The sequence below is a fragment of the Protopterus annectens genome, chromosome 8.part0 (assembly GCF_019279795.1).
Source record: "Protopterus annectens isolate FY-2018-M chromosome 8.part0, PAN1.0, whole genome shotgun sequence".
NCBI classification, from domain to species: Eukaryota; Metazoa; Chordata; order Ceratodontiformes; family Protopteridae; genus Protopterus; species Protopterus annectens.
This window is the reverse complement of record NC_056741.1, coordinates 83791078-83814377: the sequence shown is the minus strand read 5'-3', so window position 1 is coordinate 83814377 and position 23300 is coordinate 83791078.

Genomic DNA, 23300 nt, shown 5'->3' with positions numbered 1-23300 from the left:
GCTAGTGTCTACACTCACTAGAGCCATATTTGCCACACTTTCCTGTTCAATGTCTCCACCCTCTGACTATCCAGTATCTGTGGCCTCTGGAGAGTGGGTATGTGTAACTTCTGGGGAAAGGGTATGTGTAGGCATACTGACTGTGTGCAGTGACAATGAGGGAAGAAGAGTGATGTCAACCTTTGGGACATATTCAGCTCATGATACCCCAATTGTGCCTCACTGTGGCCACTATCAACCTCAGAGTCTGAAGGGACACTGACATCTAGTTTTGTAGGAGACAGAGACCAACCCCCTTGTCACCTGTGATGAGACAGGAGAAAGCAGTACATTAATACCTGCACTATTGTACTCTGCAGTACTATGTTGCATTAAATGTACAGCTCTATACACTTTTGGCACTATTACAGACCTGTTGACACCCCAACCTCATATAGTAGGACAAGAGGTTGCTATCCTCACAAACAACTATAGTTACTTGTAAATAAAAGCTCTGTACACAGCAATCTCATCAGCAAAAATCATGTACATTTTTGACATTTGTGAAGACTCTGTACAGTTGACACATATGGCAATCTGCAATGTCCTGACAATATGGTTGCAACTATCAGTATGGTGGCACCAACAAGGCATACATATGACTGTAACATGTGTACATTCATAAAAGATCTGTGCATTTGGCAATCATGCCGACAGTACAGCACTACAGGCAGCAGGCCAGGGATAACACATTAGGGATTGCATTACTGTAAACCTACCTCTATATCAAAACAATGTTGTGCTTACCAGGAGCAAAACCACGGCCTTGTTCGATACCCGACGGATCTCCGTAAAGTAGAGGGACAGGTAATGTCAGTACCACCGCATGTTGCACCACAACAAGATAATATGTCCATATATCTTACATTTATAGTAGCTACTATGTTCATTATTTTATCAGTCAACATCTCAGCAGGACAGTCAAACAGAAGTCACACCCTTCCCCCCACAAAGAACACAGACCTGACACCCATATAAGAGTATGTACACTCTGACACACTGAATGCTACAGTATTGCAATGGTGATCACACTAAGTTTTCTTACACACTCCTCTGCCATGGAAACTGGGGCACCCACATTCATGATGTACAGTGTGATGGATGCCTGGGAGCTGTTGTGTGTGCCTAGGTTTACCAAGAATCCCTCAGTGGCTGAGAGTGGTTGTTCCATGACAGGCCCTCCACCAGTGACACCATGATCCCTGGCTACATCTGCTTCTCTTCTGCATGCAGCATTGATCATGTCCATTGCGCAGTGTTGAACCTGCTCATATGTCCTGCTCTGATTACCTGTAGCATTCACATCATGGACAAGGTCAACCCACAATGCTGCCTACTGTTTCCTGTTGTGCCTTCCTCTAGACATGAGGAGTTCATAGTGTTGCTGTAGGCCTTCGAGAATAATCTCATTCTCCACATCAGTGAAGGCTGCACGGCATCATGGATACATGTGTCCTGTACGACAACAGAATGGTCAGGATTACATATGTGGACGTGCACTATGCAGAGATACAGCAAAAACATAATGGCTGCCAGTATCCACTGCTTGCTCAGACCTGCCATATTCCACAGTGTGCAAACATACTAAGTGTATGGATACAACTAAGATACTAGCAATAGTCAGCTGTTCCCTTGTGTGACATGACAGATACTGCTGTATGATCACACACCCAACACAGGAGTCCAATGTGGTGTGTCCCCTAGGGCCAGTCCCCCTGATAATATGTCAAAACAACAGTGCCACACAAATTGCAGTGTGCTATAACAATCAGTATAGTGGGACAGCATAATTGCATTTTTGTGATAATTGGACCACATTATGTGTATCCAGTGGATGTGTGTGTGAAATAGAGAGCTATATATGGGATGAAAATGTTTTTTTTTGAGATAGGTGCCTATTTTTTAATGTGAGAGTGGAATGTTGGTGAAGGGATATAGGTAGGTGAGGAAGCTGTTGCAGATAGACAAGACAGACAAGACACCAGATAGGGGTGGTGTGTGAGACAAGAAGGGGATAAACACCTTGGATAGGGAGGCTGTTTTGGAATCTCAGTCCCATGTGCCTCCATAAGGTAGCAGCATGACTCACATCCCCACCCAAGGGACTGTTGACACTGATCCATCACTGACCTGAGGGTGGCAGTGCTGTAAGCTGGGCTATGGGGTGAGCCTGCCCTACCAGGCTGGCCAGCATGCTCTCCATCCGGTGCAGCCATAGTCAAAACCCACAGAAGATTATCCTGTCCACCAAACCCAGCAGTTCGTCATGGGTGACAACTCCCCCTCCACCACTGCTCTCAGAGGGGGTCCTGACCCTGTCCCATGGGGTGGTTCATGGCCTTTGTTGAGGAACAAATTATTTATGATCAATCTCACAATCTATACCTTGATGAAATTGACATTTGGAGGAGGTATTTGAATGATTGCTGGTTGGTGTAGAGGTCTGATGCTGACTACATGAGTTTGTAGATTACTTAAATGAAAATAAATGGGGAATTGAATCTACGGTCAATTATGACCCAATCAACATTATCTTTTTGGATGTTATAGTTGTGAGAAAACTGGACAACACACTTTCCACTCGAGTACACCGTAAATTTCCCCAATATAATTCTCTCCTCCACGCAACCAGCTATCATCCTCCTCATGTCTGCAATAATATTCCTAAGTCCCAATTTATACGAGGGAAATGCATCTGCTCTGATGAACATTCATATGAGCATTATAAACAAGATCTTATTTCTAGATTTAAAGACAGGGGCTCTCAAGCTGGTTACATATACTGGGCTTCTAATACAGCTGACCACTTGGCCAGGGCTGATCTCCTTCAATACAAAGCCAAAACTGATCATGATAATTCCACCATTAGATTTGTAACCACATATGGCAGGAATACCAATTCACTCATGCAAAGTGTTTGGAATATGTTGCTGGCTGACCATACATTGTCTGACATTTTACTTGACACATGTTCTTTTTCTTTTAGAAAAGGCAAGAATCTGGGATCTTATTTTAATCATTACAAACTCCATACATCATCTGATATGACCCTAACACAAACTACCTTAGCGGGGGATCAGTTGATTGGATGTTTTCCCTGTGGCCACTGTTCCTATTGTTCCAAAATTACCAAATCCAAATCTTTTAGCAGTAGTAACACTGGTCATGTTTTTGACATTACTTTTTTTTGCCAACTGTCAGTCAGACTGGGTAATTTATTTAGCTACATGCCATTGTTCTGCATTTTATGTAGGGCAAACTTCAAGTCCACTGAAGGTCCTGATGGAGGAACATTTTTGTGATATAAGACACAAGAGGAATACAAATGCCCTATATAAACATGCATTAATACATCCATCTGCCTCTTTTAACTTCATTATTATTGACAGAATTACAGCACACAGATCCAATAAGGTTGGCTGGCATTATATTTTGAACCAATTGGACCATGTGATTTGGATTAAGATATACATATTGGAAATGTTTGATGCTAACACTTTTACACTGAGGAAGGCTTAGAAATTTTTTTTTGTCGAAACCAGTCTGTGTTACATGGTTATGGAGTTTTTACTACCAGCCTAATAAAGGATACCGATGCTACAGCTGCTGGTCTCTCTTTTTTGTTTTGCTTTTTGCTTTTGTTTTGCATTTTGTCTTGGTTTAAGTCCTTGCAGCCACCATACTTGCAGAATCCTTTTGTATTTGCTGCAGGGGTACTACCCAATGCCACAGGTAGTGCAGGGGCAGCAGAGGTGTTACCACCAGGGTGGGTTCCAGATGTGCTGGGACCCGCTGCTACAGCTGTAGGAGGCAAGGTAGGTGGATCATAAGGAAGAGACTGAGTTGAAGCACTGTAGTAAAGTAGTTATAACAACAAGTTAAAGTTAGTATTAACCAACCAGTGTTAATATTAACAGAATGGAACACAATAATATTTATTAATCCAAATACATATTAAGGTATATTATGTATAACAGAACATTAAGTAACATAACAGTATGTATGTATGTATGTATGCATGTATAACAGCAGACCAGTATAAATTAAACCATAAGGCCAGTAAAACAGTTAGTGCAACAAAATATGTTAATATTAAATGATAATAATAAATAACAATAATAAATTAAAGAAGATAAGGGGTGGGGAGACAGAAAAAAACATACCATTGGTTACCTTGGACGTAATATTACTACACAGAGTAAAACTACAAAATTATATAGGTGTGCAGTGTCAGTTGTGAGTACAGTGACTACAATTCTTCTATAGCTGATGTAGTACATACATACCTCTGAAGCTGTTAGCATCGGACAGTATGGGCCAAGCAGTAACAAATGCAGGTACAGAACTACATAAAATAGTTTCACATAATGTGGACGTATATAACTACCAAGGTGTTATGTAAATGGATTTGAAAATATATAGCATTCCAGGTAATCATTTATGTGGTAATTATGGAACAGACAGATTAGGCAGTTGTAATTTCATGACAGTTGAGAGCCATGTTTGTGTACATTAAGTAAACTAGATAGGTGCCATGCCTTAGATGGTTTGCATGACTGTAGAACCCAATAGCTGTGACTGCAGGGGACATCTGCAAATAATGTTACAACTGACTGCAGCAACTTAGAACAGACATGCAATGACTACAGCCCTAATACAATTATTAAGACAGATTTATATAGGAAACCACAATACTGCTTAACACCTTATTGGCATTGCTGGTAATTATCTATGAAATCTACACACACTATCTGCTCATAAAGTGGACTACCTCAGCCATATACCTTTTGTTCCTAGAGTGGAAGAAAATGTGAGCATTATGCAACTTACATTGGCCTGGAGACAACCTTGACCCATACTATTACTTGAAAAAAAATTACAAGGCATTCCTTTTGCAGTGTAGAGCTATTACAGTTTTACACTTCACTGCAGTGACAGTAGCATACACATGCAATGAACACAGCCATATTACTAGGACAGATTTATTTAGGAAGCCACAATGCTGCTTAACACTTTGGTATTGCTGATAATTCTCTGTAAAATCTAAACACATACTATCTACTCACACAGTGGGCTTCCTCAGCCATATAGCTTTTGTTCCTGGAGTGGAAGAAAATAAGAGCATTATGTGACTGTAACTGGCCTAGAGACAACCTTGAAACATACTATTACTTGAGAAAAACATTTTACATATCATTCCTTTTGCATTGTAGAGCTACTACAGTTTTACACTTGACTGCAGTGACAGTAGAAAACACATGCAATGTATAAGGCTATGCTGCAAGTATTAAGACAGCTTTTTTAGGAAACCACAATGCTGCTTAACACTTTATTGGTATTGCTGATTATTCCCTTGTTTATTGCAATACAGTTGTTATTATTCATTTATTGCACTGTTCTCTTGTTTATTGCAATACAGTTGTTATTATTCATTTATTGCACTACATTTCTAAGTGCCCATTTATTGTACTACATTTCTAATTGCCAATTACTGCACTATGGTTTTTATTGTTTATTCTTTATTGCAGTATATATTTTATTATTTTTTGCTTATTGCACTACAGGTAGTATAATATATCTGTACTTACCACACTCACAGCACAACCTGGCCAGGCACCTGATGTGAGATTGAACATTGCAAGCCCTGTCAGTTGCAGCTGTTAGGAGAGAAGCACACCAGTATGCATACCAGTTTTGCACACATTCAGCTTGCATTTTGGTAAAACAGTGGAAAAGATACTTATATATTTGTTGGGCATGCCCAGCCCTAGCCTGATGGAATCAGATGTCCAACATTCCCCTCTTTCTCCACTTCAGGTCATCATAGTGGTGATGACACTGCTCACCAGTGTGGTGGATACCAGTAGCACTGGTAAGATCCCTGGCCAAATAATCCCAGGCCTCAGCCTTACACTCTGTGCCCTGGTAACTGCCTTGCAGCAGCCTAGGTTCATAATTCTGCATCAGGAGCCCAACAGAAACCTTGAAATCCTGACACCACATCTCTGCGTCCAAAAGCGCATACCCTCTCTAACACCAACTGGCATATCAGCAGATAGGCAGACACCAACAAATGATGCAAAATTCCTGCCTATTGGCCTTAGTATATGCTGTTTTCCCACCCTTACACGTCGTTCCATAACATTCAAAAAAGAGCCACATTGCTTAGCATCGCACAAACCAGCTAAGTAAAACTGAGCAGTACCACTCACAGAGCCATGGTTTTAGCAAAGCTTAGCAATGCGCAAACAATATTTGCCATTAGCCATGTTTAAGCCATGCTTAGCATCGCACAGCTCTCCTAAATTTAAAATATTAATTTAAAAGACATTTTACATTGCATTCAACAAATTATATGTGTGCTAGGGACTCAAACCCAGGCTATCCAGAACTATAGACCACTCATTTAGCTATTTGGATAGTATATAAAGTAGTATAGCTTTACATACACTATTAAGCAATAGTGGTGCACCACACAAATGGACTTAAACAGGTGTACACATATGCTGAGATAAATAATTAATTACACTTGGTTTCTATTTTTAGATGTCTGGCAGATGTCTACTATGTATATGTAAGCACAGCTTTGCATTGCTGCACTCCATGCAGTGGCACACAAACAGACATTAAAAAAAACAAAAAAACAATTAGCATAATTAATTACATCCAGTTTCTATTTTTAGATGTCTGGCAGGTGTCAGCTATCTATGTATAAGCATGGCTTGTCATTGCTGCACTCAGTGCCACACCTCTCAAACAGACATTAAAAAAAAGTTAAAAAATAAAAACACAATTTATAAGTTTAAAACACAATCTATTAATGCACAGCATATTTCAACAGTAGCAAGGAACATTGCAGGGAATCTTTCCATATACTTAATATCTGACCAGCCTCTACACTTCTGCCTACACGGATTCAATATCCCTGTTACTATGCTCTCCCATGGCAGTGCACCATGATTAATATGCATGGCATGCTGCTGAGGGGGAACCATAGCCATGTACATTACATGTAGGCGCTACATGGAGCCTACACAGATTTTTTTTAAATACTGGGGACAGTCTTCCATTAACTTCAGCTGGAATTATTGACTGTACTGGGCCTACCATATCTCCTGATGGGTCTAGAACTATTCACTGAAAGCACATTTCACTGAAAAACATTTGACTGTGCACAATTCACTGAAATCTCAATTCACTGAAAACATAATTCATTGAAACACATTTTGCTGAAAGTTTATATATGGCATTTTCCCCACTGTACTGCGACCCTGGAGTTAGTATATAGATATATATATATATATAGTAAGTGGGGGTGTGTGGGGGCACAGCCTCCCACATTGGGGGGGTGGGGGTACAGCCCCCCACCTATTTTAAATATTTTGAACTATATACATGGATACTTGTAATTCCAATAAATTACTCTTTTCTGAACTTAATATATACCCAAACCATGTGGGGGACTACACCCCCATACCTCCCAATGTGGGGGGGGCAGTTCCCCCCACACACACCCTTACTATATATACTAACTCCAGGGTCGCACAACAGTGGGGAAAAGGCCATATATAACTTTCAGGGAAATGTGTTTCAGTGAATTGAGTTTTCAGTGAATTGAGCTTTCAGCGATTTGTGCACAGTCATTTGACTTTCAGTGAAATCTGCTTTCAGTGAATAGTCCTAGACCCCTCCTGATATGGTGAAGAAAGCTTGAAATAAGGTAAAAGCCAACTGCAGTATCAGGCCTGATTATATCAAAAAGATTTTTTATTTTCCTAATACAAGACTCATTGTCAGACAACTTACTTTAATATTCAGTAACTTTTTTAAAGCAGGGTTTTGTTCCTTCCTCCTGGAAACTGGTTAATATAATTTTCCTTCATGGTGGGGAATGTTATGACAAATGAGAATTACCAGTAAGGCTGACATCCATTCTTTGGGAATGATCTGAAAGGTATGTACTTCAAATTCTTGAAAATGATCATTAGTATGGTCCATTGCTAAACTTAGAAGAACATAGTTTTATGAAGGGACATTCGGCCCTATCTTTGTATGTCAGACATTTATGAACAAGTAAGACTCTTGCTGATGCAATTAATGTTGGTGTTATCTGTTTAGATCTTGCAAAGGCATTTGATAGCCCTCCATATAATGCCATCATTAATAAATTCATATGCTCAGAGGTAAAAAGTTTTATAGTTCACTGGATAAAAACATGGCTGTCAGGGAGTAGAGCAAAGAGTCTATGGACTAGGTCAGTACAAAGACTGGCCCATAGTTTCATCAGATATTCTGAATGATTTCTGTTTAGGTCACTTTTTTAAATGTACTTTCATTTTCTCAGTTTCTAATAACATGAAAACAATGGCTATCAATATATACAGATGCCATTAAGACTGGAACCTTCATGTCATAACAAGCTATTTATACCATTAACAAATATTGTTTAGCTAAAAATGGCCTATATTTGAATACAGAGAAATGTTAAGTTATCAGCTACAAAACACTCATGAAGTAAGGTGGACGCAGTATAAACCTTTTGAGGAAGTTCTGGAAAATAAAAAAATGAAAGCACGTAATTATTATACTGTGTCTACCTTGCTGTTTGAGTGTTTTCTAGTTAGTAGTTGTCATTTTCTCCTGGCATTTAAACAGTGTGGTACCTGCTTTGGTTGCTTGCTTTCTTAAATGCTATGTTTTTTGAGGTCACAAGACAAACAACTACTATTAACTTGAAATCTGTACTATTGGCCATTGTCATTGCAATTAAGGACTTTGGTGCCATTATTCATAATAACTTGGATTTAAATATAATGCAAACTCAGATAAAACAGCATAAAAATTATTAGTATGCTTTATGTATATATATATATATATATATATATATATATATATATATATATATATATATATATACAGCACTTAAGTCTTCTGAACTTCAAAGTAAAATGTATATACTTTGCATATGATCAATTGTGGAATGTAAGTTTCTAGACAGCAAAGGAAATGTATTGACATTAGAAAGCACTGAAAGGAAATTTGCAAAATGTATTCTGTTTTATAGGTATATGACATGCATGAAGCACTTAAAATTGCTCTGTCTGTATTCAGACACATGTAAGTACATAAAAGGCAGGCACTAAGTTCATAGATAGCTAGATACATAGATATAGATATTGTTATTGAAAGTACATTTGACTGAAACATTTTTGACAGGTTGAAAAATAATGAAAGCACATAACATCAAAACATATTTCACTAAATGTTTACATGATCACATGTTTATTTTATAATGCTTTTAAGTAGGACTGGGCAGGGAATGCATGTTTGACTGAAAAGGTTATAATGGTGGATGTGTGTGTGCAAATTCTTGAAGGTTTTTGGTTCAGGTAAGGGTGAGATATGAGGATAGATATACTGTTTTGCATGTCTGATATTGTCCGTGTTCAAAGTCCTTTTTTTCTTGTGTACTGGTAGTGATAGGGAAAGGGTTTTTAGTAAAGTAATGTGAGGGATAGAGTTAGGAACAGGGGTAGGTTTAAGGTTAGAGTTAACACACCTGAGTAAGTCATGCAGCTATGCATGTTATGCTGTTCTGATTGCTCTTTTATTATTTTTGCATCATATGGAACTCATAAGTGATCAAGATGACTGTACAGTTCAGCTGCTCCTATGTCATTCTACAGCATCATGTTATTGGTTGGCTAAGAGTGTACAACAGACCATCTTGGTAAAAGACTTTTTAGTTTGTAAAGGGAAGGGTGATATATAAATAGATTTAATCATAGTGCATTAAGTGATCTGTTTTCCATTGCAAGTTGCAAGTCATTCTCAGGGGATTCAGTTTTGTACCACTTAAAAACTGGGCAAGAGGAAGCCTGCGAGGAAGCAGTTAGACCTAAACACCTGAAGAAATCGGTTTTGGAAAGGACAGAATTACATGAACTGGAGTCAACTGTAACTGTCCTGAATGAGATAGCTAAAGGGGGTGGAAGATCACACATATTACTATCAGATTTATGTGGGATGACAAAAGTCTTACCCTGGGATTCATGAAGCTTGCACCAGGCGCACGCATAGCATAGGCATTATAACGCCAAATATGGCCGCCGAGCGATTCAGGTACGATCCAATTCCACGTGCACTACCGGCATATGCCAGATTTGCGCAGCCCTCGGTGTAGGTATGCAAATCACCCCATGTGCAGTGTCGCACCATGCAAATGAAGGCACATAGCGATTCATGAAGTGGTGCAGGCGTAGCGTAAGCCCACGGAAATGTAAACCAAAAAACATGGTTTACATTTTCTCAAACAGAACATCTGAGCTATGGAAGAGGGCCAGACCCAGGTATCACAACGTTAACATATGCCAATGGCGAAATACACAGCTAATGGCATAAGAAAAGATGCACAATATGTAAAATAACAACATTTAATGTCATGTCCACAGTAACGCACAGCAGAACCACAGGGCATGTGTGCGGAAGCTGTAACATAAAGAAATAATATAAAAATGTCATAAAATCGCAACGTAATAGAAATCAGGTTTACAGCATAATACACAATGGTAGGCATGGAACACCACAACCAAGGTGCAAGGGTTGCTAAGGGCTTGCGATAGTATTCGGCACGGTAACTATGAATTAGTAGTCAATGCCATGCAAATGAGGCAGATAATACTGAATCGCAAATGTCCCGCCAGAGGAAGGTTGTACCATACGGCGCAGTGGTATAACACCGAGGAGTGGCCCAGAGGAGATACATGACATTAGCAGAGGGGTGTGCCACCATAGCACTAAGCACATTGGAGCATTGCAAATCTGGCCAGTCCGTTGCTAAGCAAAGCTGCAGGATAGGGGTGGGAAGGAATCGTTTAGCTGAGAGCACACATGGTGGCCAAAAGCACATGTGTACGAGGATGAAAACGTGCCCAAAACCCAGTAATTGGATGCACGCGCCGCAAACAATAGCAGAAACAGGAAGGTCAGGGGAAGAAAAGAAGGAAATGCGGAAGTAGGGTAATTGGAGTACTAATGAGCAATCAACACCAATCAACCCACGAAGGCCAATCGACGGCAGCTGACAGGTCCGCTTGCAGAAACCTGCAAAACAGGATAGGGGAGGCATGTGAATGCAAAGAAAGGAGGGGAGGTATTGGATTGCAAAGATAGGAGACCTGACACAGCAGAGCAAAGCAAACTAACAGCAGACCGGCAGTAGCACACATGACGCAAGATACGCCAGGTCCAGGAAAGTACAAATGAAAGTAGGCTGCAGGATGCATGCCGGAAAATGGTAGGTGCAATGCGCAGAAATGTAAAGGGAAGGTCAAGAGGTAATCCACGGCAGGCAAATGTAATTCAACACCAAAGGCACCACAATAGTAGTTCCGGCAGTAAAACACATAACATAACCTGTAGCTACGAACGTACATACACACCGTATGACATCATCGGTGTTCACAGCACAATAGTATGAAGTGTGAAAGCACCCAACACACACAAACACCGCACCATAGGTGTAAACACACGGGGAACTTTTAAAATGTACATGTTGGGAGCTGCCATAGCTGTGATTCATCAGCATGTGTTAGAGACTGACGGTGTTGTGGAGGATGATGCCGACAACCACCGCAGGCCTCGGAGAAGTAGGACAGTGTTCAGACCAAGGGTAATCTACCAGGGGCTACATGACCTGGAGATAGTAGAGCATTACAGGGTGGACAGGGACATCTTACAGCAAATAGTGGAGCTGTGCCGGCCACGCCTGAGAACCAGAAACAACAGAGGGGAACCCATACCAGTGGACACGAAGGTATGTGTAAGCCTGCGAATACTGGCCACAGGTACCTTTCAAAGGCCAACTGGAGATATCATGGGTATCTCACAGGCATCAGCATCCAGGGTACTACACCAGTTCCTGGATGCCATGTTACCACATGCCAATGAGCAGATATACTTCCCCAGAACTCAGGAGGAGTTGGCCAGCAATATGCGCCACTTCCACCATGTGGCACAATACCCGGAGGTACTGGGTGCGATAGAATGCACGCACATACAAATCAAGTCACCACCTGGTGAGCAGGGTAGGCGCTACATAAACTGCAAGGGATTCCACTCCATCAACTGCCAGGTCGTGTGCAATGCCCAGGGCATTATCATGGATGTGTGTGCTGGCAGCCCTGGAAGCTACCATGACTCCCATATCTGGCATGCCTCACAGCTGTATCAGGTATTTGTCAGGGGGGACATCCCACATAGCCATCTCATGGGGGATGCTGGCTATGCACTGGAGCCGTGGAAGATGACTCCCATCAGAAATGCACACACACCCATGCAAGAACACCATAATGAGGCACACGCACAAACCAGAATCATCATAGAGCGTGTGTTCGGGATGCTGAAATCACGGTTTCGGTGCTTGGATACATCTGGTGGAGCCTTGCAGTACTCTCCAGGCACGTGTTCCCACATCGTCATAGTATGTGCCATGCTACATAATATGATCCTGCGGAAGCAGCTGCAGCAGGGACAAAATGGTGAAGGCCCACATAGCCCACAGCAATTGCCAAGGCCAGTACAGGCACAGAGGGATTCAGACCATGAACACACTGTGCCAGCCCCAGTAGGCAGATGGAGGTGTGCCCAATATGCCTACGCCTTGGCAAAGAGGGAATGTATAGCACATACTCTGACCATGTAGGCCCCTACGGACTGACACCTCTTCACCTGCACACACAGTAAAATGGATGGTACACAAACATGACCACCTGTAAATTGTAATGTATAGGTGGCCCAATGTGTGACACCTGCATAGGCAGCCCTCAAACACTGTAAACTCAACAGCCAGTGGAACACGGAATGACAACACCTGAACAGTACATGAGTCTTACAGCATATGGTGATGCTGTGTGCCTGTCACATTCCCCGCCAGATATATATATATATATATATAGATATATATATAGATATATATATATATATATAAAGAAAGACATAGACATATATATATATATATATATATATATATATATATATATATATATATATATACACATATGCATATATATAATACAGATAGAAAGGGCAATAGAGGGATATATGGTGATATAGATGGATTCAGCGATATCTGCAAATATAATAGATAGTACAACGACATTCATAACATCTTGGAGGTACAAATAAATAGGATACCATCAACCATGGAATGTGTAACATACCGACATGCGTAACCATGAGGCTGAAAGACCGATAGAACACAGTACCGGAACAGTACATCCACGAGTAATAGTATGATGATATGAAGGAACATTTAGTCACCACTGCCGGTGTTGCGGTCCACGTAGGTACTGTGTTCAACTGTGTCTGTGAGTGCCGTATTCTGTGTAAGTGTGCGTTGAGGGTGCCGTGTGCATTTCTGTGTGACTGTAATGTGTGTGTGTGTCCGTAACATGTGTATGTTGGTGCCAAGTCAGAGGCAGATCAGTATGGAAGGTGTGGGTATAGCTAGCCATAGGCATACGGTTACTACCTGTACCACAGTAGGAGGGACAGCCCCACCCTGGGCAGGTGTGTCCTGACATAAAACAGTACAAAGGGCAAATGTCCGAGATGGTAGGACATAAATATGTCCCATATATAATGTAACAGTCATATTTAATAGTTATGCCTGTATGTAAGAAACTTAAATGTTACATGCAATATGATAAGTAGCCAAAGTCACACAACAATAGGTATGTAGTGAGGATAAAAGTATGTGCTACCTGTGTACTGACCGTGGCTACGTGTTGGCCTGTAAACACCGCTTTGTGTCCTGCAAGTGTCCAACAATGACCATATGAAAAGGTGGCAACCCATGGCAAACAGGCTCTTTTAACAACACAACCACAATGACTGCAAATATCTGGGACAGAAATACAAGGGATAGCTGTCACTTACACATATCCCCTGATATATCGCTGCAATTATGGAGGTATACAAGTAGCAAGCTCACCTGCAGACGATATAGAAACCAATTAACAATGGCCCAATGTACAATCCTGTAACATAAGTCTACTAACTGTTAGCTCTCTAATTAGGGACGGAGCCACACACATATATCGGATTATGTAGAAATGCAAGGCCCACAAACCGTATATGTTACGTACAACCACCGACATCCCCCACACTAGAAACTAAAGCAATACAAACTGTAATAGCAGCACAAACATCCAGTCAGTCAATTACATCTGCAGAACCCTCAACATACCGTGTGAGAGACACAATTAAAGGTGACATGCAAAATTGCAGGCGTTGTATAATGGAAGAAACAGCCATGTTACAGGTTTTGATTGCAATACTCTGTTATCAGACATCGGGATGACAGGTACACCCACATGTTGAACCAAATACTCTACCTGTCACACACAATCCATGGGGGACATGAATCCAAACTATACTTGTCTCCATGCATAGCAGTTGCAGTTACACATAACAAAACACAATACAAACCATCTCCCCGAAGGTAGGGCAAATAGGCAACGCCCAAGTGGAGAATCCAGTTATACCCCACTGTCGCCGTGTAATTGGCGAATGGAGTAGCTGCACAGCTGATATGCAAGTAATTAGTCACTCAGGAACACCAATTGGCGGGAAGAATCCACATGTTTCAGGTATCGACGTATATAAGGATGACTTGCCAGACATTCAAACCGTATGCTCATACTGAATAACAGTTGAAACACTGTGAGAGAGATAGAAACGAAATGCCGTAACGACAATAAGGTATGTAGAACGCCCGATATGTAAGGTTATGTATAGCATGATCTGTATTAATTAGTTTTACTGTATGTATAGCCTGGTTTGCATTAATTAAACGTGTCCGCAATGCATAAAGTGGGGAAAGGTATTTATGTAGCGATGTCTTGCTGAGCATACTAACGCTTGTAGAATCTGTGTGTCCAGCAGTGGGACACAAGGTACACAGCACAGACACCACAAGGGATGCTACATGAGGCCATTAAACAGAACAATGCCATACAACCCGCCATCAGTGGTAGGGTATGTCCAACAAGGACGTGCCATAGCAGGGGATAGTATATGTTGATATACTGTCACAGCACGCATGTGTATGGGCATATAACATTAATGACATATGTAAGGTGGTCCTGCTGAGCAAGTATGCTTTGCATTATGGGATACTATGTGAAATATGTGTAATGTATAGTATTATAGGTAGATATGACAGATATTCTACACAGCATAACAGGCATATCATGCATACCACATGTATTGTCTATTGGTATGTACAATAACAGGATACATATGGCCTGTAGGTATGGGACATAGTAATAGCATGATAGCTAATCTAAATGGAAGGGCTACCAAGTAACCATGCACAAAGGACATGTAATAGCTGCACAGGTGCATAGTGGGGTACTATGCAGTCTGGCAATGCCATGTGTAAGCACAACTACAGTGTTCACACTAGTGGCACCTCTCCAGGGTAGTGTCCTGTCAAGAGCAGAGCCAGGTGTCACCTGCACCACTGCACAGTACAGCCACTGCAGTGATCCCAGGCCTACATGTGTCTCCCAACCACCAAGGGAGGTATCACATGAACAGTGCTACTGAGTGTCCCTGCGTGATGTACATAGGACTTATGTTCCACAGCATTGTGAGTGTCCAGTTTGGGAATGTAACCCTGAAGCCCATCCCACTCATTGTGGTGTGTGCGCACATATCCATGAGCATGTTGCTCACAGTGGCCTCTGCTTATGTTGCGTATGAGGAGTATATCCATCAATAATGTTGTGGACATGGGCCCTGTCTGATCAGCAGAGGTCACCCTTGAGTATGTAGTATGCAAATGTGTACAGATGTGGTGTCCGTAGTGCAGCCGCATATTTAAACTGTCAGAGCTCAGTAAACGTCATGGCGTGTTAATGTTGTGGCATGTAAAGCTGTAGCTGTTGTGTAAGGTACACCCTAAATGGGGTGGTGTACCCTTGAATGTGTGTAGATGTCTTGAGTTCAGAGGTACAATGGGTGCCTATGTACCAGTTACACACCCAGTACAGATAGGTGTGGCCACGTAGGAGGATATCCACGCCACAGTTGCAATACGGTAACCACAGGAGTGGGTGCGACATATGTGTGTACTGCAAACATGTACAATGTGATATGTATGTAGGGGACTACCATCCATGTGATAGTCAGTGGGTGAATGGTGTAATGCAAAGGTGATGTGCATGCACCTTGTGTCATGCAGCTTGATGCCATGATAGTCATATTATGTATCTGTCACAGCGACACCCATGTGGTTGGAGTCAGTATCAGCTGGTGAAGCAATCATGGTGCTTGGTATGTAGGGGTTTGAAAGCTAGGCAGGGAAAGTCCCCTGTGCCAGCCTCTTCCACAGGGAAGCATAAACTGAACATGAGGAGCCCTATGACTGAGGACCGTGGTATGCCAAATGTACCTGACATGTAGTAGGTACTATGGTATGCTGGCCTCACTGTGTGTCCTGTCCATGAGCCACATAGCATAACATCCTGAGACACAGGGTACAATGTGCAGGTGGATGTGTATGTTGTCAATACCAGAATGGGGAATGGTGCTGAAAGGCAATGAGAGGAGAATGTAGGATGTGTGGACTCTCGTACCATCAGCAACTGCCCTGGTAACTGTATGAAAGGAGTCCACCATGTGTAGGGGCCATGCTCTGGCCTTAACAAGCCCAACCCAGGTGGCAGCAGAGGACGGGAGCCCAACAATGTCTCTTAGAATGACGTCCTTGATGATGTGCCCCATAGCCATGCAGAACAGTTCAGTCAGGTGTGTAGGACTATAGTCCCACTCGTGCAATGTGGTGCCACCTGTTTGTAGTGTGATAAATGCTGCTGTGTGCCATTCAGGGGCTACAATGTCTGAAACAAGGCTATTACTGAATATAGTGGCCTAATGGAGAGACATGTAATTCAGAGGTTGGTGGACATCACAGCCTGGGACGTTGGAAGGTGACATGGGGCCAGTGACCCAGGACATATAGAGTGTAGGTCAGTACTGTGTAGGTGTGACCACAGGGACACCACAATGTTCATGTATGGATTGCGGCCCTGTAGTGAGTGAGAGGGTGTACTGTCAGCATTGAATCCATCCTCCAGCATGTTGCCAACAATACCTGGGTCTGCAATGTTCCTGAGTGACTGTTGTATGTGACAGCAGATGAGGGTGTTGCCATCGAATACTGACATACCACCTTAATGCCTGGTGGTACACCCCGGAATGTGTGGCAGTCATGTTTATGTAGCTAGTCCCCCCAAAAGGAGAGATATCTATACCAAGCGATTGCAGCCCCCCAAACATCTCCAACGCCCAAGTGAGAACTGCTCTCTCCAAAGCAAAAAACACAGCATCCATGGGACCTGATGGTGTCCCCGGCTGTGTGCACCACGAACTCAACGAGGAATTAAACCCACAGCTAGGACAGCTGTTTAATCATAGTCTTACCTCTGGATGCGTCAGTGGCGACTGCAACTGTGGTCCCACTTCACAAAGGCGGTGCCTCCACCGACCCTGGAAATTAGCCCATTAGCTTGACAAGCCTTATCTGCAAAGCCATGGAGAGGATCATAATGGACCTCATAAATAAAGACATAGGGAATTTGCAGACTTTGGATCCATCCCAGTTTGGCTTTGTCAAAGGCAGATTATGCCTTCTAAACTTGGTTGACTTTTGAAACAGTCACCAAAGCCATTGATGAGGAAAGGCAGTCCATACAGCCTACCTCGATCTGGCGAAGGCCTTTGATACAATACCCCACTCGGGTATCATTGAAAACTCATCAGCTTAAATGTTAACCCATACATCACAAGATGGGTTGCAAACTGGCTGAGTGACAGAACCCACAGGGTCAGAGTTGCTGGCGCCATATCAGACTCAAAGCCTGTCACAAGTGGTGTACCAGGGCTCAGTCCTGGGCCCACTCTTGTTTGGCATCTACTTTTCCAGTACAAGCAAACACAGGAGGGTTATGGCTGACAAAGTTTGCAGATGACTGCAAACTGGGCATAGTAGAAAACACATCTGACACAGATATCCTTCAGAAGGGTCTCACAGGAAACGGATAACTGGTGCCAGAGCCATGGCCTAAAGTTAAATGCCAAAAATGCATAGTCATACTTGGAAAAACAAGGTTACCCCTAGCTACCAAATAGGTGGCAATCCACTGAGTACAGAAGAAGTTATCAGGGACCTGGGGACCCAGGTTGATAGTAGTCTGTCATTCGACACCCATGTAGCTAAAGTAGTTAGAAGACCTTCTACATTGCCCACCTTATCATGAAGGGATTCTCATCTAGATCAAGGAGGTCATAGTCTCCTATACTCATCACTCATCAGACCAATGATTGAGTACAATGCCCCATTCGGAATGTATCTGACCCGACACTTGCAGCAGCTGGAGAGGCCACAAAAGTTCCTCACCAAAAGGATAAAGGGTCTCAAACATCTGTCCTATGCTGCCGACTGAAAGAACTCCAGCTCTATTCAGTCGCTTACAGCTTTGCTCAGAGGTGACCTTTGCTAACATACAAGGCCATGTCAAACCCAGATTTGATGAATATGCTTCACCTCAAAAATCTAGATCCGTCAGAGCCACAAGGGCTGGAGACTTAAACTCGACACGCTATTAATAGGACGTGCTGGAGGGATAGATTCATCACCCAAAGACTCCCTATGCTGTGGAATAAAATCCCGGTATATGTGAGGCAGAGCACCTCGCTGGCCTTGTTCAAGAGAAATCTTGACCAATGGATGGGAGATCGCAGATATACCCCAGGGATTACCTCAGTGTCACTGCTCAACAGAGGCACAGCAAAATAATGGGTATAGTTCCCCATACTAAAGGGGTGGCGTAAGCCACAAAACTATGGGCTAGGCTTGTAAATGCCCTCGGGCAGATAGCCTAGTATGAACCTATGAACCTATGAACCTATGTGATGAGGGACCCTGTGGCCCCACCAGAGCTGACCAGTGAGCCACCCCACACATGGGAATATACACCACTGTGCAACTTCCTACACCTGTTGTTGTACATCATATGTCCGTGGAACATGACCACCAGAGTGGCGTATGTTATCTGGTGTGTACCATCATGGCTCTGTGTGGAATAGCATGATCCATGCAGTTGTGCACATGCTAATTAGGTGCACTGGGGTATGTGTCAGCATTTGTATGTGCATTGTCCATCTGCACGGGTGTCATGATGTTAACAACCGCTGTCAGCAGACGTCTGTAGTAGGTGTTGTAGTACACATGTACTGTGTATGTTGCGATGGGTGTGTTGCCGGGATGTGGCTAACAAGGTAGATTAGCATATGTTCGGAATCCACCAATGAGGGGATAAACCCAGGTGTGTAACACCAGCCACATGGTGGTAGTGTTCATGCCAAGGGTAATGTAGGTCTTGGAGGTGGTGTGTATGGGTTGATCCAGCAGAGCGGAGGGTATGACTCATGGATGTGTCGGTACATGAATGGCTATCCCAGTGAAGTGTGGGGTAGTGTCAGTCACACATCAGTAGTAGCTGAGGCCCACTGTCCACCATACCACCATAGAAGGTATGTTACCCGTGTGGTATGATGTTGACTCTGTCGCTTGTTACAATGTGTATAGTGGTCCCGGACACAGTTAGTTGCACGTGGAGCACCTCTGATGCATTGTGCTAAGCAACTTGCCAGGATGTGTGCAAAACATAGTGGGATATGGGAACCCCTCAGCTGTGGGTGTGCCGATCCAGGTATGTGTCTGAAAGGTATGGTCTGTCTATAACCTGTCATTGCAGGTGTGCTCTGCAGAGCCTAGAGGCAGGTCCCAGTCACTGCAGAGATGTTTGAGTGGTGCATTATAAGGTGTGCCTTGCCTGCGTGCATCACAGAAGAAGATGCAAGCAATGTGTCACATGACCCCATGTCGCACATGCCAGTTACTGCCCTGCCGGTGACAGTTATTGGAAACTGTGCAAGACAGGCAGTATAGAAACAGCAAGAGCCTTACATGTGAGCTGTACTCCCAGGGCTGATAGGTGCAAGTCATCTGTGCCACAGCATTGTGTTCGACCAGGATAGTCATAGCGGACAGATACCACATGCCTGTGGAATGACAATAGGAGCATAGGCAACTGTTGAAGTGACACAGTCGGTCATTGTACAGTGGTATCATGTCCGGATGAATGCAAAATGCTCCCCAGGGCTAGGCCCACACCCTCAGGGCTATAAGACTGGTGAGCTATTGCATGTCCCTGCACATGTAGTCTGTGAAGTGGCATCACAGGGCAGTCACACTAACATGGCGAATGACAGACATATCGTACCTGGTGAGGTGTGGCATGGGTGCATAGGTTATGTTGCAGAAGCAGCTACCCGACAGCAAGATGTAAGCGACTAATGCCTTGTGTAGCCTGCTGTGTGGAACTGCAGTGTGACACCCTACAGAGTCAGCTATGACTGGTGTGTTTTGAATGTTATAATTCACTATTGGCTGTATGTGGTGGGCACACATGAGTCTGTGGGCTATAAGCTGATGATATTGTCTTCCATGATGGGGGCTAGCTCTGGTGCCTACAGTGAGTTTGGAGACGTACTGCACAGGTTGTCCTCGAAGGTGTGGCCAGTGGTGTAGATCATGTGAGACTATGTGCTGGGTGGGGTGTGTTGCGAATGTTATACATCCCCAAATGACTGTCAGGTGCAGTCAGGGTTGGCGACAGCATTACCCCCAGCCATAGCTGTCAGCCTCCTGTCCCCAAAATGAGGAACATTAGCCCTCATACCGTGTGACAAATGGGCGAAATGTGGAACACTTACAACTGGCTTACTAACAGCGTCAACTAGGAAGGGCATATGATGGCTTAAATAGGCTGGTCTTACGTATAAAACAGATATTCCAATGAATTAATATGATTCTCATCTATTTAGCCATGGCTAGCAGGTAAACTATGTACAACAATGAATGTGTGACAGACCCTTCCAATGTGGAACCTTGAGGAACATGCACCTTTTAGAACCACAAATGAGGTACGTTCCCCGTAATGAGGTACACCTGAGAGCTATGGGCCCAGCACAGCTGCAGACATGCATCCCCCACAGGCTGTGAAAAGTGCAGATGTTGGGAGGTGAGCATTGAATGTGTACATGAGACAATTGCTCTATTGCCACATGTACGACATATCCCTCATATAGACAGGCAGTAGCACTGGTATGTGACAGTTGAACATGCCTGTATATACAGCCATGTCCCACAGGATATGTGGGTTACATGTGTATAACAGCTGTCATACCTTAAGCAAGCTGGGAAGTGTAGGATAGCCAGTGTACCTGTGGGAAATGGTGTGGAATGGGTGCTATAGTAATCAGTAGCTCATGACATGCTCACATTCTGAACAAGTGCCTAGCATGACCATACAATACAGATAGGGTGTTGGATAATATCAACCCACAAGTGGTGATGACAGTCATTTAGGGTGGCACCGCACTATAAGCCTGCTGAGTATGGTGTGCATGTCCATGAACCATTAGCACTGTTGATGTTAGCAGTACAGATGTACAAGATAGCACGGATATTTGATTACAAATACCTTTGCATGTTACAGGAGTGTTCCACCAGTGGCCTGTTGACAGACTCACAACTACAAAAGGTGCAAGAGTGACATGTGCAAAGCACATCAGTGCCAGATACAGTAGAACAGGGTTAATGTGTTGTACCCCACCGTCATTGTAGCCCATACCACACAGACAAATGTTAGGCATCTGTGTATGTAAGGCTGTGAATGACCATGACCTATCAGTTTAGCTGTGTTAGTGTTGTGAACAACATACAGAATGGATCCAAAAACAGAAGAGGTTGATAAAAAAATAAGGTGAAAAAAATTTTATTTGAAAATCTTTTCAGGGTTTTTGAACCCTTAAAGTTTTAAAAAAAATAAAAATTTGAATAAATTTTAATATGAAAAAGAAATTGTAAAAGGGGAAAAAAATTCACCTTTTTCATAAAATCAAAAAATTTTCATGACCAAACTAAACCATAATTGAAAGAAAATTTAGAAAAAAGGGAAATCAAAAATTCGGGAAAAATTCCTAAATTAAAAATATTTTTTAAAAACCCGAATCTTTTGGGAAAAGGAAATTCCCAAATTTTTTAAACCCTTTTTTCCACATAAAAAAAAATTTGAAGGTTTCTAAAATCCTTTTAAAAAAAAAAAACCTTTTTTTTTAAAATTTAAAAACTTTTTTTGAAAAAACAAAAATTTTCCCTGTTAAGTGGGGTGGGTTACCTGTTTTAAATTTCAAAAAAAAAAAATTTTTAAATTAAAAAATTATTAAAAAAAACCCCCTTTTAAAAAAACTTTTTTTTTAAAAGGGGTTTAAAAACCCCGGGGTTTTTTAAAAAAATTTTAGGTTTTTAACCCTTTTTTTTTAAAACCTTTTTTTTAAAATTTTTTAAATTTTTTAAATTTAAAGAAGGTTTTTTAAAATTTCAAAACAAAAAATTGTATCCTTAAATTTTCATTTTTTTAAAATTTTAAATTTCTTTTTTTTTTTTTTAAAAATTTTTTCTTTTATTTAAAACCCTCCCAATCAGTTTTTTTTTAAAATTGGAAGTTTAAATTTTTTTTTAAATTTTGAAAGTTTTTGGGGGGTTTTTTCAAAATTTTTTTCCCATGCCCTTTAACAAAAAATTCAGCAAGAAAGTATTTCACCCAGCCCCAAAATAAAAAAAGAAGGGGATACCACACGCCAAAAAAATAAGTTTAAAAAATTTTTTTCAGGAAAAAAAAAAATGAATAAAAAAAAATTTAAACACCAAAATTCACAGAAAATTTGAAAAAAAAAAAATTTCCTTTTAAAAATTAAAAATTTTTCTATGGCCCTTATAAACCTTAAAATTTGTAAAAAAATTTATGTTAAAACATGTGGTGAAATTTAAAAACATATACTAAATTTAAAAACATATTATTATTATTGCCATTTAATGTTTCAAGGGCTTATCTTATTTTTGTAACCTACATGTGACATATTACTGTGAATTTCATTGGTGTTTTACTTATATAAATTTTTTTCAATTTTTATTTTTTAAAAAGGTGGGCCCAAATAAATTTTTTTTTTTTAAAACTTTTTTCTTTTTCATTTTTTTTTGTTTGGGGGAAAAACCCCTTTTTTTTTTTTGTTTTTTTGGGGGGGGTTCCCTGAAGGCTTTTTTTGGGAAAGGTAACTGGGGGGTA